Here is an 18,057-nt window from a genome sequence, read left to right as displayed (position 1 = left end):
CAGGAAGAGGGGCAGTGGTGGAAAGAGCCCATCTGTCTAATGTGAGACCCTGGGCAAGGCAGTTGGGAATGTGTCCCACCTCATGGGGTCCCGTAGGCCACAGCATGTCCCCTGTGGAGAGGAGCAGCCACAGCCTCACTCTGTGCACTGCAGAGTCTGGGAGAAGCAGGGGTGTGTGGGTGCCAACCACACAAGCCTGGTCCTGCAATGGTTGCAAAGGCCCAGTTTTAAGGGGGAGCGGGGGTGGGAGCAGACAACTGGGGAGAAGAATTTCCTGTTGTGATGTTGACATCAGCCCAAACCCTGTTTCATGTGTTTGCTTGCTTCTTGTTTACTTTTGTTTTGTTTGATTTGCTTTGGTTTGGGTTTTGGTGAGGCATCATGTTCAAGTCCTTTCTCAGGCGTTTTATAGAATGTGACCTCATGGAGGTCACTTGCCTTGTTTACCACACCGTTTCCACATCTGTTGGTGATCCGACTGGATAAACCACACTCAACACTCGTGGTACGCAGGTTTTGAGATTTCACTAAAACTAAAATTATGGTTTTTAAAACAATCCATGAAGAGGATTACTTTTTACTTTGTCAAATAAAAGCAAAGTCACTTTATAACTTACTCTCTCTTCAATAAATAATTTTATTGAAGTGATAAAATTGGAAGTGAAAAAATGGAACATGCCAGACACAATTCATCGTTTTAAAGTTAATAACTCTGGAAGACACAGAGTCTCAAAAAAGTAAACAGAAATTATTTTCTAAAAAAATAAAAGTTGGGCCTCCCTTGGTGGCACAGGCGGTTGAGCGCTGTACTGTGAAGCTGTCCGCAGCCTCTGCAGTGTTGGTTTGGTCCCGGCCGGCTGGCGGGGGTCCCACATGGCGCAGCGGACTTCTCCTGACTCGCCCGCTGCTCCCCTCAGCAGTGTATTTCGTCAGTCTGCCTGTTCTGTTCCCCGCTCTGTCTCAGGTGAATCCTCTCACTCTTCTGCGAATCTGACCTGTACCCCAGTTCTTGTATAAATAAATAAATAGATAAGTAAATAAATAAATAAATCTTTAAAAAAAATAAAATAAAAAAATAAAAGTCAGTAAATTTATACCAAACTCCATCTAATGTTACATCTTCTCATCTCTCCAGTGCTTGCTGAGGATGTCATTGAGTGTTGACACAGTCCGGGATGAAGACTTGGGGATTTTCTGATTCCAGCTCTGGCACCTGTTGGTCTAGGCTGGAGACGGGGACCTGGAGCTTTGCCTTCTTGGGTTTCTTTCAGTTCTCAGCACCAAGCTGACACCCAGCAGAAGGGATCTCTCTCTTCCCAACCTCCTCCCACATGCGCTGCTGCCCCGTAGGGTACAGACTCTGTCTGTCCATAACACGCTTACTGTGCATAGCCGTGTGTGTGTGCACAGTGTATGGTCCATGCAGCTCCCTGGCTGTCCTGCCGGAGCACACACAACACGTATGAGCACAAGTCTGGTCTTTCTCTTCCCTCCTTCTAGCCCTAATCTCTGCATTCTCCATTCCTGTCACTCAGAATCACAAAGTTTCCCTCTCCCTCTCTCCACCCACCAGTCCTCCAGTCCTATGCATTCTGAGCTACTTGTACTGCCGCTGTCTTCTCTCAGATCTCCCTATTTCTTCCCTCTACTGGTCTCCCCGCTTCCATCTCACCTCCTTGCACCCAAACTCCCACTCAGTGGGAGCACCCTCCAGAGTCACTCTTTGGGTGTCCCTTCTTTGGCTCCCTGTTCCCCCCAGGAAAATCATCCCATGTTTACATTTGGAAAGGATTTCGCTTTACCACAGTTTACACAGTAGAAACCCTGAGCCTGCAGAGGGGAAACCAGTGGTTCAAAAAGGGCACATTGATTGTCAGAACCAGGGCATACCCAGGCTTTCCAAACAAAAGCCAGTGTCTTTCTACCTTTCTGTGCTACTATGATATTTTTTAAAAAGCATCATTTTTTAAGTGTCTCTGTGTTCTTGGCACTGTTCAGAGCCCAGCACAGGTCTTCTCGGGAAGCCACGCACCAGAAGTCTGGCTGTCCCAGCCAGTCTGCTGGCCTCAGGCCTGGTCTCTCCCTCCCTGCCCACTGCTCCTTAGCACTGATCATCCAGACAATCAGCTCGGACTCATTTTTGCCCCCAAAACTTAAAACCTGTTTCCACTTTCATACATCTTCTCAGCCCATTGTCCCTTGCTAGGAATGTCTCCTTCATTTCACAGAAATCTATTTTGAGGTAAAACCTTAGGCAGGTACCAGGACCCAGGGCTGAGGTCAGAGCACCTGCCCTGTAGGAACCCACAGGCAAGGGGCCTTTCCTGTCTCCTGATGCTTTGCTATCAGACAGGCCCAGCCCCAAGTGACTACACTCCAGTTGCAGTGCCTCCCTGGTCCTGTCTTCTCTCAGGTCCTGGTTTTCGCAGCCTGCCTTCCTTCATCATGCTGGGCCGGTCTTATCATCCCAAGAAGATGGTGAACTCCTTGAGGGCCAGGTCCATGAGTCTCAGTTACCCAGTCCCCGGAGTGCTCAACCTGGCATCAGCTTCCTACACCCATGATGACTGACCAGGCCCTTGCAGATCTAGCCCCTGGAACCTGCTCCAGCTGGGTCTAGACTGTCACCTGTTAGCATGCTAACAGGTGCTTGAACCAGAGCCAGGCAGCAGATATCAATTTCACTACAGAGACTTCCTGGGGGTAAGGTCCCTACCTACCTCCTTCCTCCAAAATACCTCTTAGCCTCACCACCTCACCATCATGCCCATGTTCATGCAAGTAAAATGAGGATGAAACTAACACCAGGGAAAACCCAAAGGGGGAAGGTTTGGGAAATGGGCTCTCACCTCCTTGCAAGGGAATGTGTCTGCCTGCTAGACAGACCCAGGGCAAATAGGGAGCACATACACATTTGGAAATTGCTAGTAAAACCATCTTCCATTCTTTTAATTTTACTGATAACTGGCCAATGCCCCCATAAACAACAGGGCTACAGTGTGACAGAAACCCATGTGTATTTTTGTGAATATGAGTATGTGGGTGTGTATGTTTGTGTAAGAGACAGAGTTTGAATAAAGATAGTGATGCTAATGAAAATCAGTCAATAATACCATTGCAAACGCCCAGGACACGCATCAGTCTCATTGGTGGCTTCTCCATGACCCATTCCTCTTCAATGGAAGACACAGTACTGCATCATATGTTCTTGAGATAGCTAACTCCTCCTCAGAAAGTTTGTTCTGGGTGGTGGGGGCCTGTGCAAGGGCAGACCAACAAGATTTTTGTGTGTGTGGCATTATGTTTCTTTAATTTTAATTTTGGGATCACACTTCTGCTCTTCCATATGTGCACATATTTCACTCACCCTCCACCAAAACACCTGTGCCCATACCCCACATATCTCCTTCCCCCGCCCCATCCCCTCTAGTGAATATTATGTTCTCTTGTTCTATTTATTCCTGTTGTGTTTTGCCTGTGCATGCTGTTGGTTATTTATATTCCACAGGTGGGTGAAACCATATGATACCTGTTGACAAACCTCAAGAATGAGCTGTGGTTACACTCTCTAACTCCACAGCCTTCACTCCAATGACATTTGGGTTTGAGTCTCTAGCTAATACAAGTCAAGCAAGTCAAAACCATCTATGAGTTGGCATGAGAAGGAGGGCAAGGCCATGAAGCAGTGCTAGTTCCCTTCTCACTCACGCCGGCTGAACTCCAGAGACAGCCTGGAGCCAGGGGACTCACATGCCTTGGGAAGCAACCTGGCCCTCCATGCTCACCATGGTCTGCAACACACAAGGCCCAGCGTCCGGCACAATGCGCCATGTCTTGGATAAGTGGCTATCCCAGCAGGCCACCCCACACAGTCATTCTCCACTAGTCGGACCCTGAGCTGCAATCCCTCTCCGAGGCTCTCTGGAGCTGCTATTGTAGGGGTGACACCCAATGAGCATTCCTCTCCCAGGAAGGCCTGGGTTCCTCTGGGTCCCTCTCACTTACTTGTCCACGCACAGTCTGTGATCCGAGGGAGTTAGCACCATGGTCTGAAGCAAACACCAGACTTTATTTTCAAGTCTGTGTTTTCAGAATATTGTAAGACTTTCAGTAGAGCTGCAGCCAAATCTCATGTTTGAGTTTTAAACCATGCCATCCTTACTAGCTTGCCTATTTCCATTTCTTTGGTCAAAGTCTCATGAGACTTTGTGTGTGTGGCATATGGATTTTCAAAATCTCATGAGACTTTGACTGAAGAAATGGAAATAGGCAAGCTAGTAAGGATGACAAGCACTTATTTTGTGCCAAACACCATGTACAGACTTGACAAATGCTGTCCACTAACCCTCACTGTTGCTGTGCAGATGGTGTCAGTATCCTCCTTAGCAGAATTGAGAATCAAAGACATTAAACACCCAAGGTCCCCCAGCTGGTAAAGGTCACCCTTAGGGATATTTTAGAGCTATGGCCAGTCCTTTGTCAGAGGTAGAGAATGTCCAAGTCTGTGCCCTGTGCCATCACTCTTTGCCCTGGAGTCTCTAACCAAATGGGGAGAAGCATCAGTCCTGGGGCCCCAGGAGCCCAGAGTTCAGGACCCAGCCCAGGTGACTCCTCCAGGAGCTCATTTTAATTCAATGTTTCTTAGCTTCTCCACCTTATGATAATCATTTCCCTGGGAACCTTAGAGTCTGGGTGACATACATATGTAGAGAGATAGAGAGATAAGTACTGTCTACTGTAACCACCCAGTTTCTCTAAATGGAACTTAATGGTTTCCTCAACAGCAAGCAGGACAGAGGGCTGCAGCCCCCTCCTATTGCTTAAATAACAATGAGGGGTGGGGAGGGAAGCCACTGCACTGTCTCCCCATCCATTCAGGCCAAATGTGTTTTAAGTCCAGTTAAGCGTTCACTGAGATGAATGGATTTTCAGAGCCATTCCCTCCCTCTGTTGTTAGGTTTCTCATAAAACAATGCATTCTGCGCCCCACCCAGCCCACCTTTGGCCAACCAGAACTTCCCGGAAGGCTGCCCTCACCCCCTCCCGCCCCCCCACGCGCACCCAGCACTGTCCTGAATGCTTGCTCGGGACCATCCCAGATGCCAAGGTTCTAAGTCAAAAGTCACGAGTGGGTTTGGAAATCCAAGGCAGCCAGGTCTCATAAAGTGATGGGGAGGTGGGGCCAGGGCCAGGGGGAAGACTCCGTCATCCGTGAGGGAGGCTGTCAGCCCGGGGGTGAGTAAAACCTGAAATTTGAGGAAGGGCAGGTGGATCCTATTGTGACTAGGGACTAATTAGGACACTCCAATCCTAGGCCACCTCATGGCCTTAGGCAGGGATGTGAGATGTATAAAAGGTGGGCAGGCACATAGCATCCCAAACCCCTTGGCATCTCCAGGCTCCAGTCACTGGTGAACTTGGGTAAGTTTGGCAAAGCAGAGCTTTTCCTCACGGCCTGCCTCCCAGGCAGCGGGGCTGGGCTGGCGGTCTGGGTGGTGGGTCAGAGAGACTCCATTTGGGCATCTGGGACCAGCCTATCTGGAGCTTAAGTCATCCAGCCAAGAGGTAGATGGTGGGCTGAGGTGGGAGTGGACAGCCACCCAAGAGGCCCGACGTCCCGGAGCTCATGCTGTCCGGTGTGAGTGCTGTGTCTCCCCGGTGCTGAGAAGGAAGTGTAGGAGTGAGGCCCACCAGCCCTGGCAGAGGGCAACTGGCAGAGCTGCCCTTTGAGAGAAAGGCAAGTCCAGGGAGGGAAGAGACTAGGTCGCCGGGGGTACGGGAGTGCAGGAGACCCAAGAGGCACAGAGCAGGGCCGGGGACAAGACATGTGGCACCTTGGCAAGTGGAACTGGGGCCAGACCTTCCACTCATCTGTGTGAGTGACCGGGGAACAATCACTTCCCTCTCCGAGCCTTGCTTTCCGCAGTCACAACTACGTTGAGCTATAAGGTCTATTTTGTCTCTTGCGTCCTCCTTTCTATAAATTTTCCTAGATGCCAAGATGTTCCTTGACATCCTTTATAATTTTTAGAAAATTACTGAATAATTTGCTCACCGTGTGCTAGTCCTGAGGGTGTGCGTGTGCGCGCGTGTCTGCTGGCATGGGCGAGATTTTACATTCTCGTCTAATCCATGAAACAGCCCTGAGCCGTGAGAACAGAGAAGTGAAGCTGCTGCTCCAAGTCTCACCGCTGGTTGATGGTTTAGCAGGACGTGGGTCCCCAACGATCCTATTCCAGATTCCGTAGTTGCTGGCGTGACAGTGTGTCCGTCTTAGTTCTTTCTTCCAATCTGTTTTCCTTACTCCCGCCTTCTCTTCCCCTTTCTCTTTGCACATTTTTCCTCTGTTCTTCCACTTTCTTTCCATGTCCCTTTTCCCTTCCCTCCTCCCTCCACCCTTTCTTCTTTATTTGGCTCAGAAGGAATTGAAACAACTTCCAAACTGAACTCCAGTTTATGCTCACCCACACACACACTCGTCGAGGGTACGCACCTCACATTGGTTTAGTGATTGGGATAAGGTAAAAGCAGAGTAGGATGTGAAGGGTCTTGGCAAGAGGTTCTCCTGGGCCCGTCTCTACAGCCTCACATGGTCCTCACTTCTGTGTCTTTCTGCTTTCAGTAGCACATCCATCCCAGAATGTCTCAGCAGAAGCAGAAGCAGTGCGCTCCCCCGCAGCAGTGCTGTCCTCCACCTCAGCAGTGCGCTCCCGCACCTCAGCAGTGTGCTCCTGCACCTCAGCAGTGTGCTCCTCCACCTCAGCAGTGTGCTCCTGCACCTCAGCAGTGTGCTCCTCCACCTCAGCAGTGTGCTCCTGCACCTCAGCAGTGCGCTCCCCCACCTCAGCAGTGTGCTCCTCCACAGCAATGCTGCCCCCCACCTCAGCAGACCAAGCAGCCTTGCCAGCCTCCACCCAAGTGCCAGCAGAAGTGTCCTCCGGCTCAGCAGTGCCCAAAGACCAAGCAGAAGTAAGACCCAGCCAGACCTGTGCCGAACCCCCTGGAAAGCAGCGAGCATGAAGATCCCCTCCCTCGGGCAACCAGCAGAGCCCACTCCCCAGCTTCCAGAAGCAGCCACACCTCTGAGAAACGGCAGCGCAGGGGCGGTGCTTCCTCGATCTAGGCTTCTTATTAATTAGCAGTTGCAAATTCCATCTCAAACAAGGATCTGGTTCTAGAGTGTCTAATTACCTCTGTTGACACGTATCTACCTCTCCCTGTCAGCTGCTTGGAAACCAGGCAGCAAGCCTGGACACCCTTTCCTGCCTCCCTTTATTTCTGCTCCTGTTTTCCATATTAAACATAAGTCCTCTGGCATGAATGTCTCATTGTTTTGCTGTTTGATTATTTTACACTTCTGTGGATTTTGTATGGACCAGAGGCTGAAGACAGCCAGGCCTGTGGGTGCAGGAGAGGATGGCTTGGGATAGATTCACTTCTGAGCTCGGGGACATTTACTCAGCCCAATGGGGTGATGAGAAGCAGGCGCTTCTGTACCACAAACATCCATATCCATGAAGAATGGGAACCCCTGATAGAAGCAGGGGGTGGTGATGCCATGTAGAGAACAGGGACAAAAAAAAGGCATCATCTAGGTCCAGAACAAGTGAGGGACCCACCACCTAAAGCTGCAGAGTAGAGGAAAAGGATTGAAGCAACTAAATTATCATTCAGACAACACATTCCCAGGGCTTATGGGTCGAAAGAAGTTGAAGAAAGGGTCTTAAAAATTCTTTCACAAACAAAAGCAAAGACCAGAGTTTCTTCAAGTTAATCCAACGTGTCCTAAGGAAACAGCCTGTGCAAACATCGTGTACTCAACACACATATCTATTGACAATATCTGATCAAAATCATACCCCATTATTTCTCTTGCTGGGACTTCTCCCAAACTATTACCCCTACTGCTCTCTTACTTTTACTTCTCTGAATTCCCAGGGGTTGGAGGTAATCAAATAATAGCCCCACAGGTAATCCTAAGTGCTAGATTGTATTGCTCCTACCACCCACTCCCACCCTTCACCCCCCACCAAATCCTTCTCTTACAAAATAGCCCATAAATTGGGATACTTCAACCAGGTCTCTTTGCCTTCATCCCCTTCTGAGAAAGGAGGTTCCATGGACAGAGACAGAGGGACAGGACTCAGGACACAACCTTGCTGTTTGTGTTATTTTTATCGGGCTAGTGAACGAGAAGTTAAATACATCTTACTCTAGGCCCAGACACCTGCTACCATAAATTTCCTTGACCCATAATGATTTTTTTCTTAACTTTTCCCTAGCCTGTGCATTCCTGGGTTATCTCTTTGCAGCTTATCAAGTTAACCTGTTGAAGAAGCTACTGACCTTGAGACCAGACTGGGTCAGACAGGAGCTGTGGACGCACAGTGTCCACGAGATATTCATGCCCGCGGTCACGAGCCCTGCGCGACACCGAGCTGCCGCTGATCGGCACTCACAGCTGGCAGCCAGGAATGGACACACTAGATGGAAAATGGACGTTTGCCAAGTCCGCGCTCCATGCCTTCACAGCCAGAAGATTTTAATTCATTTGGTCTCAGGCCCCAGCCCTAAAACCTATATAGATGCCCTAGCCCTGGCGCCTTGGAGAGCCTTTGTTTGAGGAGGTCTCCCTGGGGCTCCATTTCTTGCTCTGTCACTTTTCAATAAATCTTTTCTTTATAACCAGTATCTTGATTTCCTTATTCCTATCTTAGTGTCAAGGTACCCAAAAGTCCAGGTTTCTTTTGGGTATTTGGCCTGGACCAAGACTTCTTGACTCCCAGGAGATGAAACGATGGACTCAAGCAGCACCGGGGTTGCGAGGGCTCTTGGTCTAGCTTCTGAACTCCAAGGGAATCAGGAAACAAGCAGACATACCCAAAAGGAGCCAGAGAGGAAAATAACATAAAAGTCTGGACTCTTCCCAGCATCTACTACAGGCCCAGCAGAGCGCAGTTAGCTAAAGACTGAAGCATTTGGCATTACTTCCCGGGGTTGCAGGCTCTTCTTTACCCATCACTCAGCCTTCTGCACCCTTCAGCTTTCATCCACCTACCAGGTCATCTACCCATCACCAGGTCCTACCCAGCAGGCCATCAGAGCACCCTTCTCATTTGCTCAGAATTGTGAAAATGGGCATTTTGAAAACACAGACACAGCACAGGACTCCAAGCCTCCTGGTTTAACCATCCCCATCAGAAGACCAAGCTCAGACCCTGAGATAACCAAGGCCATTAGATAAGGTGGCACCTAATTAAGGATGACCAGGGTGGGGTGACTGCTGCCTTCATGCCCTTGGAATTCAGGAAACAGAAAGAGTGACAACAGTGAGGGCTGTTGAGGGGAGGAAGGAGCAGTTGGCCATCTCAGTTGTGACAGGACCTGCTCAGAGCTCCCAGAAAATGTCTGTTCTGTGCTGGTCACCCAGAGAAGGTGGGATTTAGAGTGGAAGGACAGTGGGAGTGGGCTAACAGGGAGGGGTGTGTTCCAGAACTGGGGAACTATGAGCCCGCGCTGAGTGCACAGCCGCTGGACATCAGAGAGCTCCGGCGCCATGAGCTGTCCCATAAACATCTCCTCCAAGGGCACCGCACTGCACACAAACTCACCATCAACCTTAACAGAACTCCCTGCAAGTGAGGAGAGTTTTAACCCTTTCCTGTGCTGATGTCTTCTCCCTCAACATCTCCAAATGTCTCTTCTCTGACCCCCAAGCATTCATTATCTTCTCTCAAATCTTTCTTGTTTCTCTTTCCTTATCCTCCCTCACATAAGCTACTGACATAGCTCTCTCTGGGTTTCATTTAATTTTTCTCTGCTAATGACCTTAAATAATATGTGTGCATGTGTGTTTACGTGTGGACAATCTCGCTGATTTTTCTTTTATCCCCATGATACTGGGTTTGAATCCCAGAACTCCCCTACTTTGGTGGTGTGGCCTAGGTCCTACAACTCCCCTAGGCTCTGCTTTCCTCGGATCTGTATAGTGAGAATATTACCTGTTCCCTGAGGTTGCAGGGGAGGGAGTTTCAACGAGATGATGTAAATAAATAGCAAACATAACATGGCTTAAAATAAGCATTCATTTAATGTCAGCTATTGCTCTTACTACTATTTTCCAAATCCTGACAGAGCAGCAAGCCTGCAGGCAACACCCTCTCCTATTCATGCCAACTTGAGAATGTGGGTTCCAGACTTACAGTGATGGGAAGGTGTGAGAGGGAAGGGCATTTTTCAGGGTGAGAACAAAAACCTATTAAGTAGAGCAAAGGTTTGAGTGGGAATTCACAAGGAGAAATAAGGTTAAGCCTCGGGTGTAATTACCCCATGTGGCAGTTGCCCTTTTCTTATAGAATCTTCCCTTTTCCACAGCTACCCACAGGGATCCTGTTCTGGTGGTTTGTGGCTGCTCTGGCCTGCAGTGATTTCCCTGACAGTGTGGACAGTCAATCATGTCTTTTTCAGGCAAGCCATGCTTCCTGGAGACAAGGACTGAAGCTGAGGAGCTGAGGAGGCACACACAGGGCAGGGCCCTTGAGTTGGGTGAACCAAGCATTTAGCATGTTGACACTGACCTGTTGAGGGATGTCTTGCTATTCCCACTAGGAACGGGGGGCTGAGCTTCCAAAACAGGCCCTACTTGCTCATGGCGATAATAGCTTGCAGGTGGCAGAGCTGAGTTTCAAACACAGGACCCTCTGGCCCTGAAGTCTGCATTCTGCAATCAGCAAATGCTCATGCTGTTAGAGCTACAAGAAGCAGAGTATAGAATCTGGGCCCTGTATTTCCAAACTGACAATCCTCTAGTCCACTGGAAGTCAGAAACAGCATGTTCACCACAGTCACACACTCACCTGTTTACACAATGACACTCGTGAGTGTTCACCCACACATATGCCGTACACATGTAGTTTGTTAGTGGAAATTCTACAACTCTGCAGAATAACTTGGAGCGTCGAGAGCAGTGATACAGAGGACTGAAGTGGGCGGCCAGGGTGAAAGCAGAGGCACCGGTGGGCAGGAGGTTGGTGCCATGGCCACAAGCCACCTGTGCCAGAGGTAGTTTTAATATTTAATGTTTACATTAAACATGGATTCAGCAACACCTGTGCATAGAGGCATCAAATACCAACCAGTGCATATTCAAACTTTCTTGCACACTCACATTCCCACATGTGTTCATTTGTGAGCTTTCACATGAAGTCACAACCACCCCACAGGCTGACATGCAATTACCTAATGTTAATTACATACATGTTCACATACTAACACACACAGATACCCAAACACACAGTCACATTTGTTCACACCACATTCCTCACTCATTTCATGGCCTCAGAGCAGAGAGTTCAACCTCCTTCCCCATGTCCTGTGAGTGGCTTGACCTCTGACTCTCTCAGACCTCTCCCACATTCTTTTTTTTTTTTTAATTAATTTATTTATTTATACAAGCACTGGGTACAGTCAGAAGCGTGGGAGGGCGAGAGAATTCACCAGAGCCAGAGCGGGGAGCAGAGCAGGCAGAAGGACCGAAGTACACTGCTGAGGGGAGCAGCGGGCGGCAGGAGAGGTCTGTGCACCATGTGGGACCCTCCTCTGATGGCCGGGGAGCAGCCGGGGATCGAACCGGCGCTGCAGGAGCTGCGGGCAGCTTTGCAACCCAGCGCTCAACCGCTGTGCCACCAGGGAGGCCCATCTCTCCCACATTCTTGTAGGAATGTCTGTCCATTGGCCTTGAATGAATTTCCAATGAAGGGAGATCCCAAGAGAAGATTGGTTCTGAGGGTGAAGGAGGTATGTCTCCCTCACAGAAGAATACAACTACGCATTCCAGATAAAGCGGGATGGTACAGGGAAAACACTCTCCCATCTTGGAGCCTGACAGACCTGAGTTCAAATCCTCGCTTCCCTACATTTTCCCTGAGTAACTTGGCCACTTACTTTTAACCTTTCTAAGCTATGAAATGAAAATAACTCAACTTCAAAGCCTGAATTAGATACTCTAACTGCTTCTCAGAGGCATGGTCTGTCCTTCCCCTACTCTCTCCTCCACAGTCCCTGGGGAAGTGAAGGCAGCTTTCAGCCCCCCAGGGGACACATGTCCCACCGTGCTCCAGGGCAAGTACCTGGGATAGATTTCAGCAGAGAGGCCTGGCTCTGGCCCCAGGGTCCTGTGGTGGGCGCAGTAGGGGTTCCTGAGTCCCTCCTTATCTGGGGGTTTGGACATGTGCTCTGACCACCCGGTGCTCCTGGTCACAGAAACTGACAGGAACACACATGGCCTTGTGCTGCACCAGGTCTGCTGAAACTCCTCCCTATCACTGCAGTGCTCTGTGCGTGTGTGTGTCCTGTCCATGGTCAGGGAAGAGCCATGTGGACTACCAGTTCCTAGTATTTAGTCCTTGTCTTCTGGAATTTTCACATCAGCTATGAAGTATCAGACAACGTTTTCATCTCACTCATCAATAAAATGCAAAGGAAACCAACCTCTCTGTCTTCAGCTCTCCAGGCAGCCGTTGGCTTGAGTCTCCTCTGTCCCAAGGGCCGATGGTCTATGGAAGAGTGATGTTCACCTTAATGGGTTTTTCGAGGCCCCACAGCTCCAATCAAGAGCACTGGACAGTCGTGAGGCCTGAGCCCCATCTTGGCTCTGCCCTGCCATCCTGGGTGGTCCTGGGTGAGTCATTTCCCTTTCCTCAGCCTCAGTTTCCTCCCCTGTGCATGACACTGGAAGGCTCACTGCATTCTTCTCAGCTTCCTTCCAGGTCTGACTCAACCTGAGGTGATTCACCCTAATCTTTACTTAATCTCTTCTCCTCACTAGTCATAGTCATGGAAAACCTTTAAAGAGTAAGGATGGGGTGGGGCCACCCAGGTACCAGACATTTTGTTTGACTTCCTTATGGAGGGACAGAGAGAGCTTAGCTAAATCCACATCAGTACAGTCAGAGCTCTTAGTCTTAACCTGACTGTCCTGCCTCCCTCCAGGAACCTCTCTCTCTCTCTCTCTCTCTCTCTCTCTCTCTCTCTCTCACACACACACACACACACACACACACACACACACACACACTTAAAAGTAGGGAGTTACTACTCTAAGCAAGGCACTATATTTGGACACTCTTATTCTGTGAATGAAGAAAGTGAGATCCACGAGGGTAACAAACTAACCAAGACCACACAGTACCTGAGGAGTTAGGATTCAGACATAAGTCTGTCTTTCAAGCAAGTCCATCCTTTTGATTATTTTTATGCTCCCACAGTGGTTAGACTGAAAACTTTTCCAGGTCAAACAGGGACTGAGCTGATCTCATTTACATTTCACATGGTGACGAGTAGAGAACGCTGTGGTGATGTCTATGGGATGCTCAGCTGCTTCTCTGACCTCCAGGCAATTGGCTCATAATGGCCAATTCTACTTGCTCATAATGACCTTGAGGAAATAAAATGTAAATGGTAAGACAAGTGTACGTGAAACTAGAGGTCTGTTTGAGGAGAGGATGAGAGTATAGCTAGTGGTATTTAAGACTAATTGACAGTGGACAGCCACATTCCAGTCAGGTCAAGTGGTCATTCAATGCCCTTATTCCAGTCTCTGCAGGAGACTGAGTCAGGACTGTGGTCTGTGTTTTGGATCCGTGTGTGTGTGTGTGTGTGTGTGTGTGTGTGTGTGTCCCTGCATGTGTACATGCCATTCTCTTTGTGGACAGTCAGGAAAGTGCCACCAGCTACCATAATCTTATCAAAATGTCCTGCTGATCTCTCATCTTGTCTTATATTATGCTGGGGTCTAAGGGGAAGAGTTGTAAAATCAGAAACTTGGTTCTAAAGATCTTCCTATTGACACTCCTTGAAACAAACTAGGAGTAGTTAAGAGAATGGTATCGGCTTTGCTTTCCCAGGGGTCTGATGGCCTGTGGTTGCAGGGCAGGTGGATCAAAAGGGGGGCCAGTAGAGAAGGTGGGCCACAGTCAGCTGACAACCTCGCTAAGAGGTGACCTAAGGCCAGCACGTATTCAGGACTCGCGGCCGGCACCAATGAAAGAGCACAAGCAGCTCAGATGGGGGTGATTACAAGCTTCTATCTCCAGATTGGGCCAAGAGGAGCTGTCTGCCACAACTGGGGGCCAGAAGAAGCATAGGAGGCAATTTCTTTACGAGAATAAACTGGAGACCACCCTTTGTGGTGCTCTTGTTCTCCATCCAGATTGGCTTTGCTAACTGCAGCCTGTCTGCCCCATTTCCTACACCATGCACTGACTCACCCCAGTCTGTCTACATCAAAACCCTCACTGCTTCCTATAACCCTTGAGCCAGCCAGTGGGCTTTGGGAAGGCACTGACTCCAACGGGGAGAGTGGTGGTCCCCCCAGAGGAGGAGCATGGTGGGGTATGAGAGGCCACTTGAGTGAGAAGAATACTGCCTTGAGTCTTATTTTCTCTGCCTGTAGGTGAGGTGAAAAAGCCAGTAGGGTCTCCTCTGAGTCTTAGGCCCCTGGTCCTATAGGCCTGGGAGGGAGGAGCTCTGCTGCCATTGGAAAATTAGAAATATTGCACTGGCTTGGATGGCCGCTAGGCGGCACTCTGCTCCTACTGCCTAGGGGCTGGTGTGTGATATGGTTTGGCACAAGATCTGTCACCAAAGGAAAGAGATGGTTTATTTAGTTTCCCCAGAGCAGACAGAAAGTCGTTTGTAGGAAAATATCAGTTGTTAACAATGCAATGGGCCTTGGGTCCTAAGGAAGCCCAAGCTGACTGCTGCACCCACTCCCCCAACACCACATGTCCATCTCCCAGGTCATTCTCTCTCCTTTTCTCTCTCTCTCTTTCTCTCTCTCTCTCTCTCACACACACACAAGGCTGTAAGTGCCTGCTCACAACCACACATTGGGAGAGTCCACATTTATGATGCTCCAGACCGACCACATATCTGTCTGTCTGAGCACATTAATGGTAGATGAGTTATGGATGAGGCACACAGCTGTACATCTAGTCAAGGATAGCAGGGGATGCTGCCCTCGGGGGCTCACATTCAGCAGGGAGAGACCAGGGGATGTTCATTCCAAAACAGCATAATTGGTGCCAGACACTTGCACCAAGTACAACCTGGGTACTTCAGAACGGGAGTGCGATGGGGATTTTCAGGGACAAAGTGAACTAGTCTCTGAAGTCCTAAGAGGAGTCAGGCACAGATTAGGGACAGGCACTCCAGCAGAGGGAGTGGCTTGTGCAGAAAGAGGAGGGTGGGTGACTTCAGGACAGAGAGAACAAATTAGAAGCCATCTTGGGGAAGATCCGAGGGTGAAGGGCCCTTCAAACCAAGTGAACAAGCTTGAGTTTTATCCCGAGAGTGTGGAAAATCATTGAGGGTTTGCCATGGAGCAGCTTGTCACTGAGGACCCAAGGGGTTGTCCTGCCCTTTCGCTTCCCATCTACTTAGGAGGGGAAGATGAACAGGTGGAGTATCCATCCACCAGTCTCGAATATGTGCCAATAACAGCACAAGAGAGAGAGAACTATTCAGAGATCTGTGGGCTCTGGTCCAACATGGGTGTCCGACACCACCAGGCACTGTCTGAGGCTGAGGCTGGCTGCCTTGCTCTCTTCTGTCACCACTTCCTCAAAGAAGGTCTCTGTGGTCAGAGAGAGGGCACAGGTCAGATAGACTAGCCAGCTTGTGGTATCTGGTCATTTGTCTGTTTAGCTTAGCTCCCTATCTCCGCCACCATCAGAGAGGTCCCTTTCTCTGTCCTAAGGAACAATCTGAACCACACGTCCCAGGGCTCAAGGCCCTGGAAACAACTGAAACTGCCTGTGGTCAGTGTCATAAATGGAAATGTCTTCTTCTGGGAAAAGAACTGCTGCTGCATGGTGGCTGACTGAGGCTGGTCTTCACTGGAGGCTACGTCCACTTAGCCATGTTGACTAGGCACAAACAGCACAGGGGCCATTGCTCCCTCATAAGGGAAATAAAGAGAATAAATTAATAAACCACTGCTCAGCTCAGAGTATATGTTTAGGGGATTCCAGGCAGAGCATTCTCTTATTTTAGACCATTTGTCCCATATCACCAAGGACTTTCTCTGCTGTATTGTCCCCAATCTGCTTCTCAAATTTAGCCATCAACCAGTCAGCCTACTAGTCAGCCAAACAGACAATAAATCTGTTTGGAGACCCACTCAATCAACTAGTCAGTTGTTGTTCAGTGAACTAACCAGTCAGTCAACTAATTTGTGAGCTCATTTCTTATTGATTCACTCACTCACTCCCTCCTTCTTTCACTCACTGACTCATTCAATAGCATCCTTTAGTAATTGCACCACCCACTCACCTACCAGGTGGTCTATCAGTTGGCCAAGTTCCAACTTTCACCAGGTGTAAGTCTGTCCTGAACATCCTTCCTGTCCTTAGGGAGGCTGTGCTTTGGGTACAAAGAATCCTCTTCCAACACACAAACAGCCCTGCATCCAAGTCTCATAGGTTATGGATAATTTCAGCATAGATTTTCAAGTTTGAGAGCTTTGAGGACAAATTATGGATTGGGAGAAACAGAAAGAGATACTTAGAGACACCAAACATCAACCTGGACTTATAAAGATGGATTAGCCCACAAAACATCTTGACACTTCATGAGTTAAATCAAAATAGCTAACTGTGGATTTACCATTCAGTTCTTTTATTTATAAATCATTCACCCATTACTTTATGTATCCATTTGTTCATATTTATGGAGTAGATATCACATGTGCTTGATTAGTATGGGTGTAGATAATAGGCAATAAATATATAAATACATAACGAGGGGTGAAACAGCTCCTACCACCAAGGAACTTACATTTTATATGTATATATATAACATATATGTACATACACTCTAGTTAATATACTTTATATATAGATATAATAGCTAAAGTAGCTTATATAAAAATGTATATGTATACCAAGTCAAATCATTTGTAAAGTGTTCCAAGTATGTCTAAGCAGATAAGTAGATAGACAGACAGATAGATAGACAGCTAGCTAGCTAGCCATGGGTGTTAAGCAGAAGAGTAGAGCACATCTTTTGGGAAAGAATAAGGACAGTGGTCATGGAGAAAATAATACTTAAAATGGTTTCTGAGGGTTAACTTGAATTTCACTGGGAAACCAGGGAGTAAAACTATCACCACAGATCAAATGATTTGAGGCTGGAAAATCTGGGGCAAATTTTGAAAGTCTCAATTCCCTTAGCAGCTGTGTTAAGGAAAGGCAGAGCTCAGACGGGAAATATAAGAGGGATCGGCTTAACCATGATTTTTCAACAGTTACATCCTCACGCCCTCCTCAAGTGCTTGATTACTCTCTCTCCTAAATTTTAGCAGACCACACGCTGCTCGGGACAGCAATTCCCTGCATGCATGAGGTCGCGCCTCGCTCCCACAGCAGATGGTCTAGCCAAGTAGGCAAGCTTCCCAGCTGAGCCTGAACTCAGCCTGCTGTGTCTTCACCCGCCAAGTGAAGCACACCTGCCTCCTGGACCTAGTCATGTGTTCACAGAATGTCGGCTCTCAGTGGGGCCTGAGAGAAAATTTTAGCCTCTCATGAGTAACCCAGACCTCTCTCTCCCTTCTGTCTTCCCTTAAGTCATTCTTGAAAGTAGTATAATAAAATATGTCCCATTTGTCTCCTTCTTTTGGAGAACAGGAAAGTTGAGTCCCAGAAAAGTTAAGAGACCTGCTCAACGCACAGTCTTTGATTCCAGGAGAGTAGAGCTGCTTCCCCATGCCGGGGGCCCTGTCTGCATCTATCCACTGAGGGTGCTGTCCCAGGAGAGGGTGACGAGTGCTTCAGCTCCACTCAGCCCCCGAGGCCAAGTGTGGTCATCTTCCTGGAGATGGACGTCTTGCCCCTGCACCCCTCCCTTCCACACCAGTGTCCAGCTCCACAGAAGGCAGTCTAGCCTGTTCTATGGAACTAGCCTCTCCTCGGGTCCAGGGCTTTGTTCTCCCCTTTACAAAACTCCCAGGACTGTGGAAGTTCTTCTAGAAAGATGTCACAGGTGGATAAAATCGGTTGA

General features: G+C 48.7%; 1 long non-coding RNA gene across 3 annotated transcripts; it reads right to left on the bottom strand.

Annotated features, from left to right (window-relative positions):
* Positions 1–2,694: 2,694 nt before the first annotated feature.
* Positions 2,695–16,518, bottom strand: LOC119236680 (uncharacterized). 3 transcript variants are annotated; one of them, XR_005123140.2, is made up of 5 exons: positions 16,333–16,518; positions 13,190–13,435; positions 12,490–12,554; positions 10,857–11,050; positions 2,695–3,257 (listed from the first exon to the last, which is right to left on the bottom strand). It is a non-coding gene; the product is annotated as an uncharacterized LOC119236680 (long non-coding RNA). The 3 variants fall into 3 exon arrangements; XR_005123139.2 differs by having other exon boundaries at positions 16,337–16,518; XR_005123141.2 differs by lacking the exon at positions 10,857–11,050 and having other exon boundaries at positions 16,337–16,518.
* Between the last annotated feature and the right edge of the window lie 1,539 nt (positions 16,519–18,057).

The sequence above is a fragment of the Talpa occidentalis genome, unplaced genomic scaffold, assembly GCF_014898055.3.
Source record: "Talpa occidentalis isolate TD23 unplaced genomic scaffold, MPIMG_talOcc4v2.1 talOcc4.9, whole genome shotgun sequence".
In the NCBI taxonomy this organism is placed as follows: Eukaryota; Metazoa; Chordata; class Mammalia; order Eulipotyphla; family Talpidae; genus Talpa; species Talpa occidentalis.
Note: the sequence above shows the minus strand (reverse complement) of the source record. Positions and strands in the feature narration are given on the sequence as shown.